This window comes from Barbatula barbatula (genome assembly GCF_947034865.1).
Source record: "Barbatula barbatula genome assembly, chromosome: 22".
In the NCBI taxonomy this organism is placed as follows: domain Eukaryota; kingdom Metazoa; phylum Chordata; class Actinopteri; order Cypriniformes; family Nemacheilidae; genus Barbatula; species Barbatula barbatula.
In genome coordinates, this window is record NC_136785.1 from 21,224,464 (window position 1) to 21,234,797 (window position 10,334).

Genomic DNA, 10,334 nt, shown 5'->3' on the forward strand with positions numbered 1-10,334 from the left:
GGAATTCTGGACACGTTAGAGTCCCCCAATATTAAATGTTTCTTTTTAATGTCGAGATTCCAATCCCTGTGTTTGTTTTCCGTGTTTTTGTGACGGCACGGTCGTCCCGCACGGCTGGGTGTAGGGTTAGGAATTTGTAAGAGCCAAAGCCAAATGTCAAAAGACAGAGCTCGGTGTGCACTGGCCACAAACCAGCTGACCACCCCACACGCCTCCGGCCCGATCCCAGAGACAGTCAGAGTCCCCATCCCCTAGGGGAATTGATCCTAAAAGGCTCCCATGGCTGTCAAAATGTATTCAACATATCACAACGTCACCCCCCTGTCATTTATAACCATTACCTTCACCGAAAATCCCACGAGCACAGATTGAATAGGGTTTGGTTCCTGGAAGTATACAACAACAGCAGTAGTATAAACCATAATAATATCAATAGTAATAATTCCAATAATGCCACGTAAATATGTGCCTATGTATCCCCACACTTTTATCTATTTCAAATACGTACCCATACCTCCATTCATATATGCCCAAAACTATACTCACATATACATAAAAACGCCCCCGTTCCTATCCACCTACCCCCCCCACCTGTGTCCATCCATATGTACCCATATACAAACATACACATATACATATACAAATGCCTATATACCCATGTGCCCACATTTTTTCAGAAAGATTTCTCTAAAATAAAAAATCTCTCTAAAAAAAGGGGGAACAGCTCCAAATGCTTTAAATTAATCTCAAGGAGTATAATGTACCAATTTATCTATATAAGTGTTCCTATTAAATATAATAAAGTTTTCTAATAGCAGAATAATCCATCAATAACCGTCGAGCAATATGGCCTTAGTGTCTTTAATAGATCAGTGTGATCCCATAAACTGTTGGCGCAAATCCTCCGTGTGTCTCTCTTACCCTCCTCTATCCTGTGTAACAGTCTCCCTCTGGTGGACAAACCACGGAACGGTCCTTGCCCAATAAAACCGGTAAATAATTCGGAGAGCCCATATAATAAAGTGTATTCTATGTTCTGGAGGTCCCATATTCCACAAACCGTACAAATTTACAACAGTGGTTTACATACAAGTAGGTATAATAACTCTCCACCATATCCATATCCTATATTTAATATTCCTATCTATTAAATAAAAAAGTAAAGAAAAGGGGGGTCCACAATATGTCTTTTGTATGGACATTTGTTTCCATGTGTTTATTATTATTTATATTTTGTACCACACAAGGCCCCAACGGGTCTTGTTGTAACACAGTCACACCCTCCAATAAATCCAACACAAACATTCTATGGAGGGTTGTCTGGATAATACTGAACATCATTAATCATGAGAAAACACTGAGAATCAAAACAGATGGGGTTTGTACTGAATGAACCTACCATAAGTCACACACGAGAGGGCACCAGCAGCGGAGTGGGTATTTGTATAATAATAATAATAATAATCGTAGTATGGATAATAATATATTAGAGGTATTTTAATATCTATTTATAATAATATATTTATTGTGCTATATAATTAATCCTAACTAGGGGAGAGAGAGGATACGTCCTCTCAAAGGTGTCTATAAGAGGCTAATTGGTCATTAATAAGGGGTCCTGGCTTTAGGGTTAGGGCAGATGGAGGGCAGGTCATAGTAGTATGCTAACTAATTTGCCCTGAGGGTGGCCTAAATAGAGTAGTCTATAGACTAGGGGTCCTGGCTTTAGGTGTGAGGGCAGATGGAGGGTAGGTCATAGTGACCTGCCCATTGAATTGCCATGAGGGTGGCCTAAGCAGAGCAGTCCTTAGACTAGGGGTCCTGGCTTTAGGTGTGAGGGCAGGTTATGGGGGGCATGGTAGGGTATGGCAGTATGAGACCCCACACATTCAGGGTTAGCTGTCAATAGTTCCGTGATGGCCGAGGGGTGCCTGCCCTAGGGTTAGGATGAATTTGGAGTGGGCCTCGTAATTCCCACCGCCGTGTGTCTCCCTCATGTGTGTGATCATATGGACCCCTGTAAATAAAGCTATGTGCCTAGAGAAACATGAAGGACTGTGCTCGTGGGATTAGTGGCTCCAGTGCAGGTATCTCCAATGGCCCGATATCGGGGTTGTCATCGTCCGTGCTGCTTTGGTCCCTGCTTATGGGAACTAGGCACAGGGAAAACAAACACAAGACAGATTATCAGATGGCGACAGTGTTGTGCAGGTGTAAACAAGGGGGTGTGACGGTAGGTCATATCTCGTGTCACAAACAATATCTACATCTCGTTAAGGCCCGCTGGGTACTGTGTGTTGAGTCTTTTAATCCAGGCACCCTCCGTCTTAAGTCTGTCTTTTAACGACCAGAGCATGTTTGACTGCAGGCATGTGATTCTAAGGGACTGGAGACCATGAATCAGAAAGTGTTGTATGAGATATCGTCGTGTTTTGATGTTGTGTATGATGTTGTGGGTATGTTGATATAGTCTGATTCGAAGTTGATTTTTAGTCTGGCCCACATATTGTTTGCCACACTTAACACAGTAGATGAGGTAGACGCAATTTGATGATCTGAGGGACAGAGACTGTTTGACTTGGAAATTCTGTCGTGAGCTCCTGTTCGTAACCCATTTGTGTTGGACATAATATTTGCTTTTGCCACTATTGCCCTGCTTGGGGGGTAGTGGAAGCCTGCTGTTAACCAATGAGTCTGATAGGTTTTTGTTTCTCCTAAATGCTGCTATGGGTCTGTGTCTCTCGAGTATTGTCGTTTCGTTTAGAATGTTATAGAAGTTTTGCTTAACCAGCTTATTTAGTGTGAGACCCTGTGGGGAGAATCTTGTTACAAAGGGTAAAATTTTGTCTCTGATTGGCATGTTAGGATCCGGCGGTATTTTAGGCTGCAGAAAGGTTTTTCGTATACCCCTAAGGAAGGATCTAGAATAATTCCTCTGTTTAAGTGATTTGAACAGTGTTTTTGTGGCCGCTTCAAAATGAACTTTTTCTGAGCAAATTCGGTGGAATCTGAGTAATTGCGATTTGATAATACCCCTGAATGTGTGTTTCGGATGAAAACTTTCCTTGTGGAGTAAACAGTGTGTATCCGTTTCTTTAAAGTAAACCCTGAAATCGAGTTTCTGTGTGGTGGGGAATTTGTCCCCTTTATATGTAACCACGTCCAAAAAGTTCACCTCCGAGCTATCCAGTGTGTGTTTTACAGTGATTGATTCCTGGTGTGTGTTTAGATGTTGGATAAATGACATGAATTCTTCCCCAGAATGAGTCCACACACCCCAGATGTCATCTAGGAATCGAAAGTATGCATACGGTTTCAAATGTGATGTGGCCAGGGCGGACTCTTCCCATTCGGCCATAAAAATGTTTGCGTAGGACGGTGCGAATTTCTTTCCCATCGCCGTACCCTTAATTTGCAAGTAGAATTTAGAGTCGAATTCGAAATCATTTTTTGTCAAATTAATTTCTAAAAGTTTCAAGATATAGTCATCGGGCCTGGCGGAGTCTGGGAATTTATTCATGCATTTCCTTACGGCTTCCAACCCTGTTTGTGTGTCAATATTTGTATACAAGCTGTCGATATCAATGGTAAATAAAAATGAGGCCATGGGGATGTGCATATTACGTACTTTATCAATAAAATCACTGGTATCTCGTAGGTAACTCGGGTGTCTCGTTGAAATGGGGTTTAAGTAATGTTCAATGAATTCTGCAGTGTAATAAGTTTCGCTTTCACAGTCCGACACGATGGGCCTGCCAGGGGGAACTTCGAACGGAATGCTCCAGTCTTTTGGATCCTTGTGGATTTTAGGCAGGAGATAAAATCTCCTAGGCCGTGGGGTGCCCGACCCTAATAGGTATTCTACTTGTCTCTCTTTCAGCAGTCCCTTTTCTGCCATTTCCTCTAATAGGTTTTTGACTTCTACCATGGTATGGGGATAAATGGGTTCCTCTAAAGACCGGTAATGATGTGCCACCGCCAGCTGTCTCTGTCCCTCAGTAATGTACTGTTCTCTGTCCATCAGCACCACTGCATTGCCCTTATCTGCCGGTTTAATAATGATTTTTTGGTTCCGTCGGAGTTCCGTGAGGGCCTGTTTTTCACCCTCTGACAGGTTGGTTTTTTGGTGGGTTTGCCAATTGAGTGTCTTGTATGCTCGCCAGTCTGATTTGAGGATTTCTGTAACCTTTTTAGGAAGACTGGACAACGACGGTGTCCAGCCTGTTCGGTGCGTGAACGGTAGTTTCTTTTTGTGGCTTTTCTTTCGTTCGAAATATGCGGCTAGTTTAATTCGTCTGTGATATTCCTGTAAGTCTGCAATTAATTCTTTTTTATCTTTTTTGTCCCTGCCCGGTGCGGGGATAAAGAAGAGTCCCCTAGAGAGGATTGAAGTCTGTTCTTCAGAGAGAATAAATTTTTTGGACAAATTTACAATCAACTTATTGTCAATCCCCATCGGCGTTATGGTCCCTACAAGTTTAAATGTTCCACCCAGTGTGTCAACATGGCTCTGGCCGTCAGAGAGTTCCAATGTATGTTGTCGGTGTCTACCCAAAAATCAGCGGGTGGTAAAAGGGGTATAAAATTTGTGTTGATCTGTAAATATGTATTAAGCTGTTCCAGGAACAGTTGTTCGGTCATGGTGAGTTTGGGTGAGTAATTTACCAAGGGGAAATACAGTTCGGTTGTGGGTAATCGTACAGTGGCCAGTGAGATCAGGTTCTGGATTTCCTTAATCGTCGTGCCTCGGAATCTTTGGGACCTGTTGTTTAAACCCAATGCGAAAATGATTTTTTCGGGGATAACCGTGAATGTGGCTCTCTCTAAGAGGGTGGTCGCATGTTGAAACTTTGCCCCCGGGAAGCTGTCTATCTGTAACTCTATCGTCTGGTACGCTGGAATTCTGGACACGTTAGAGTCCCCCAATATTAAATGTTTCTTTTTAATGTCGAGATTCCAATCCCTGTGTTTGTTTTCCGTGTTTTTGTGACGGCACGGTCGTCCCGCACGGCTGGGGGTATTTTGTTCTGAGGTTATGTCGAGGGTGGGGTGACGCCCCATTCCCCTCTGCTGGCTGTCTAGGGGCCTTATTGGTAGGGGTTCCGCAATGGCTGTTGACGTGGAGGGCTTCGCCTGACCAGCGGGCACAACAAAATCCGATTCGTAGAGCGCTAGGAGTTTTGTGAGTGGCGAGGGGGATTTTTCTGTGTTAGGGGAGTTTTGTGACGGCCCTGAAATTCCGGCTAAAGACAATATCTGTTCTGGGTTCATGAGGCTCGTGTCTAAATCTGTAAGTGGGATCGGAATGTCACCCTGATTGTTAAATTCGTACCTTACGGGCACCGCTCCTGCCAGAGGTCTATCCTCCAGCCCCTCTCCCGCTTCAGAGCCCTGTGACCTACGGGGGTTAATGTCAAGGGAAGACGGAACCACCTCGAGTATCGGGGCGCGCGTCTGTACTGCGTATCTGACGAAATCATTCTCCTCATCCTGTGAATCGAACAGGAGAGGGCTCATGGGCATGTGAATTTCGGCGATCGGAGCTTCCTCCTGTGGGACATTATCAGCTAAGTCCTGTATGGGTCTAAGCGATTTTGCGGGTTCCTGTGGGGCATTATCAGCTAAGTCCTGTATGGGTCTAAGCGATTTTGCGTGTTCCTGTGGGACATTATCAGCTAAATCCTGTATGGGTCTAAGCGATTTTGCAGGTTCCTGTGGGACATAATCAGCTAAGTCCTGTATGGGTCTAAGCGATTTTGCGGGTTCCTGTGGGACATTATCAGCTAAGTCCTGTATGGGTCTAAGCGATTTTGCAGGTTCCTGTGGGACATAATCAGCTAAGTCCTGTATGGGTCTAAGCGATTTTGCGGGTTCCAGAGGAGGTATGTTTTCGTTTTGTCTATCACGTACCGCTGTACGGGGCCTCTGCTCTAACGGTGTCTTTTTTATGATGACCGCGGGGGGTAAAATGAGGGCTGTGCCCACATTATCAATCGGGGTGGGATGTGCGTCTCGCCGCTCCGGACTAACGTTCCATGTGTTAGTAATCAAACTAGGGGAAGTCTGTATTTGTACGTGTATGTGACTACTACCGTATCTGGGTCTGACCGCGGCCGCGCGATCCGTGGGTGCCGTTCCGGGTACCGGTGCCCGTGTGGCTGCCACCACCTCAGCATACGATCTGTGTGTCAACTCCTGTAGGGGCGTGGCCAGTGGCCCTTCACCAGGTGCGATCACGTCGGGCTGCTCTGCAACTCCCTTAAAAACCAATTCCTTCACTCGTCTAAATGATTCGGGTTGTATTCTCCCGGAAAAAGTACGATCAGCCCAACGGGATGCCACTACAAATGCCTGTGGCCAATCTGTGCGGTCCGTCGACTCCGCGAGATCTCGCTGTGTGCGCTCTATGAGGTTTTCATAATGTTCACGAAGCAGCCGCAACGCATTGTATGACCAGTTCTGCGCGTTAGCATTTAGCAATTGCATGATATTTTTATCCGGTCTAGCTGGCTTCACCGTGTCCACCAGCGTTTGAACCATACGCCGGAATGTGACCGGCGTATCACCCACGGGTGTGCCCACCACCTTGTTTAAGTGATGCGTGAAGCGCATAAGATCGTAAAGTAGCCGGATGCCGGTGCGCAAAAGCGGCGGAGCCGGGAGGAAGTCAATATTGGATTGGTCACGGTTGTTAAAATCCCCCCTCAAACGTCCGTTTAGAGTAGGCGGAGACCTCTTCCGTGACTCGGTTAGATCACTCGGTTGGGTGATCAACCGCGGTAAGGCGCTAGCGCGTTTGACGTGTTCGGCTCTATTATTACCGGCGACCGAGCCCGGTCCCTTAGCCCTTATCGTGTGGAGCAACTCTCCAGGTTTACTCGGTTTGTCATAGTCAGGATCAAAATTAACGTTACGGTTTCCCCTCCCGTGAGCATCCCGTTTCACATATGGATTAAAGCGCTCGTCATATGTGGGACGTGTGGGTCCCGAACTAACACGTAATGTTTTTCTCAAGCCGTTATTTGTTTTGCGTGTGTGTGCGTTTTGGTACTCACTGCTCACCAGCCGCTGTGGGAGGTGCCACTCAGAATACGGCCCGTTCGGAGAGTAATCTGGTTTGGCCCGCGGATCACGCGTGCCCTCTCCATGCCGGCCGTTAAAGTAAGGCAGCGGTCCCTCCTGAGAATCTGTGTAGCGGCTGTGACTGTGATGTGAGAGGCGGTTACTTCCATATTTTGGCATTACACGGGAATGTGTATTAAGGCTGCTCCCCCTTAGTTTCTGGTCGTCATCGTACTCAATCGTTGTTGCACGGAAACGTGCATTTGTGTTTCTTCCTGCTTGCTTCCGATCCTCTTCGTACTCCATCGGTGTTGCACGGAAACGTGCATTTGTGTTTCTTCCTTCTTGCTTCCGATCCTCTTCGTACTCCATCGATGTTGCACGGAAACGTGCATTTGTGTGTCTTCCTTCTTGCGTCTGATGGTGCTTGAACCCGGGTACCTGTGTTGGTCTTTTTCCCGGTCCCTTTCGCGGAGGTCGCCGTGTGCCATCCGTCTTCGCAACGTACTCCAGTGCGGGCATGGGAGGGAAGTTGTGAAAATAATCGTCGTCGTTGTTCCGTGTGTAATGTACGGGGCGCCCGCCCGTTTCCTCTGGGTCCGCGTCCCCAGCTCCCGGTGTATCGATTAGGAAACGCACAGCTCGTCCAGCTCCCCTGGTAGGAGGTTGAGGCCCATCCGTCCGTGGCCTCCGTGTAAATGCCCCGTGATTCGGAGGGGATCCCCCGGTTCGATGGTAGCGTTCCCTTAGTAAGCTGCGGCCCCTAGGTAGGGCGGGCTCCTCGGTCCATCCCCGGTCGGGGGCCGCCATGCTGGTCCAGCGGCCATAGTCAGCCGTGGTAGCACGTAAACGTGCTGTTGGGGTGGAAGAACGATCAGTCCTTCTTAATGCAGTCGGAGGCAGAATGCGTAGTCGTGGCGCTCCTCGCCATCTCATTCTGTCTCCGAGCTCATTCGTCTCTAATTCGCAAAACATCCGGATGATTAAAGAAAATCAAAATAAAAGAAATGCAAAAATATTTAAAGCTTTAAAGATACTACGTTTGAGTCAATCGCGACGTTTCGGCACTATCCGTGCCTTCTTCAGGCCGACTCAAACGTGCGTTTATAAGCAAAAATACAAAATCGTGGTCTAGCGTGTGTTCTCTTCTGCGAGTAGTAGCTACATGTGTAACATTGGCCTGTGAGTTGGCGCGGTGGATGTACGTTTTTCCCGCGGTTGCGTCGGCGTCAAGTGTCACCTGTTAGTACGTAATACCTAATAAGGGTGGACGCAAAATGTGAGCCTACTGCCCCCCACTGGTCAGGCGGAGCCGAGGGGAAAGGGAAAAAAAACATTTATTTAAAAAAAATAAACAATAAAATAATAATTATTCATAGAATCGTAATGATAATAAAAAAACTAGCAAAAGTATCCACAATGCCCATGCGCTATCAACATACCGTATTAAACCCGCCCCGTATGTGAGGTCAAATGGGAAGATCCATTCAATGTGACTCATAGTGGATGATTATAGTGGTAGACACAGACAGTACCCGGGACAGGACCAGCGCGCGAGGGGCTCAGAGGAGAGGGCACTCGCTGGGTTAGGAATTTGTAAGAGCCAAAGCCAAATGTCAAAAGACAGAGCTCGGTGTGCACTGGCCACAAACCAGCTGACCACCCCACACGCCTCCGGCCCGATCCCAGAGACAGTCAGAGTCCCCATCCCCTAGGGGAATTGATCCTAAAAGGCTCCCATGGCTGTCAAAATGTATTCAACATATCACAACGTCACCCCCCTGTCATTTATAACCATTACCTTCACCGAAAATCCCACGAGCACAGATTGAATAGGGTTTGGTTCCTGGAAGTATACAACAACAGCAGTAGTATAAACCATAATAATATCAATAGTAATAATTCCAATAATGCCACGTAAATATGTGCCTATGTATCCCCACACTTTTATCTATTTCAAATACGTACCCATACCTCCATTCATATATGCCCAAAACTATACTCACATATACATAAAAACGCCCCCGTTCCTATCCACCTACCCCCCCCACCTGTGTCCATCCATATGTACCCATATACAAACATACACATATACATATACAAATGCCTATATACCCATGTGCCCACATTTTTTCAGAAAGATTTCTCTAAAATAAAAAATCTCTCTAAAAAAAGGGGGAACAGCTCCAAATGCTTTAAATTAATCTCAAGGAGTATAATGTACCAATTTATCTATATAAGTGTTCCTATTAAATATAATAAAGTTTTCTAATAGCAGAATAATCCATCAATAACCGTCGAGCAATATGGCCTTAGTGTCTTTAATAGATCAGTGTGATCCCATAAACTGTTGGCGCAAATCCTCCGTGTGTCTCTCTTACCCTCCTCTATCCTGTGTAACAGTCTCCCTCTGGTGGACAAACCACGGAACGGTCCTTGCCCAATAAAACCGGTAAATAATTCGGAGAGCCCATATAATAAAGTGTATTCTATGTTCTGGAGGTCCCATATTCCACAAACCGTACAAATTTACAACAGTGGTTTACATACAAGTAGGTATAATAACTCTCCACCATATCCATATCCTATATTTAATATTCCTATCTATTAAATAAAAAAGTAAAGAAAAGGGGGGTCCACAATATGTCTTTTGTATGGACATTTGTTTCCATGTGTTTATTATTATTTATATTTTGTACCACACAAGGCCCCAACGGGTCTTGTTGTAACACAGTCACACCCTCCAATAAATCCAACACAAACATTCTATGGAGGGTTGTCTGGATAATACTGAACATCATTAATCATGAGAAAACACTGAGAATCAAAACAGATGGGGTTTGTACTGAATGAACCTACCATAAGTCACACACGAGAGGGCACCAGCAGCGGAGTGGGTATTTGTATAATAATAATAATAATAATCGTAGTATGGATAATAATATATTAGAGGTATTTTAATATCTATTTATAATAATATATTTATTGTGCTATATAATTAATCCTAACTAGGGGAGAGAGAGGATACGTCCTCTCAAAGGTGTCTATAAGAGGCTAATTGGTCATTAATAAGGGGTCCTGGCTTTAGGGTTAGGGCAGATGGAGGGCAGGTCATAGTAGTATGCTAACTAATTTGCCCTGAGGGTGGCCTAAATAGAGTAGTCTATAGACTAGGGGTCCTGGCTTTAGGTGTGAGGGCAGATGGAGGGTAGGTCATAGTGACCTGCCCATTGAATTGCCATGAGGGTGGCCTAAGCAGAGCAGTCCTTAGA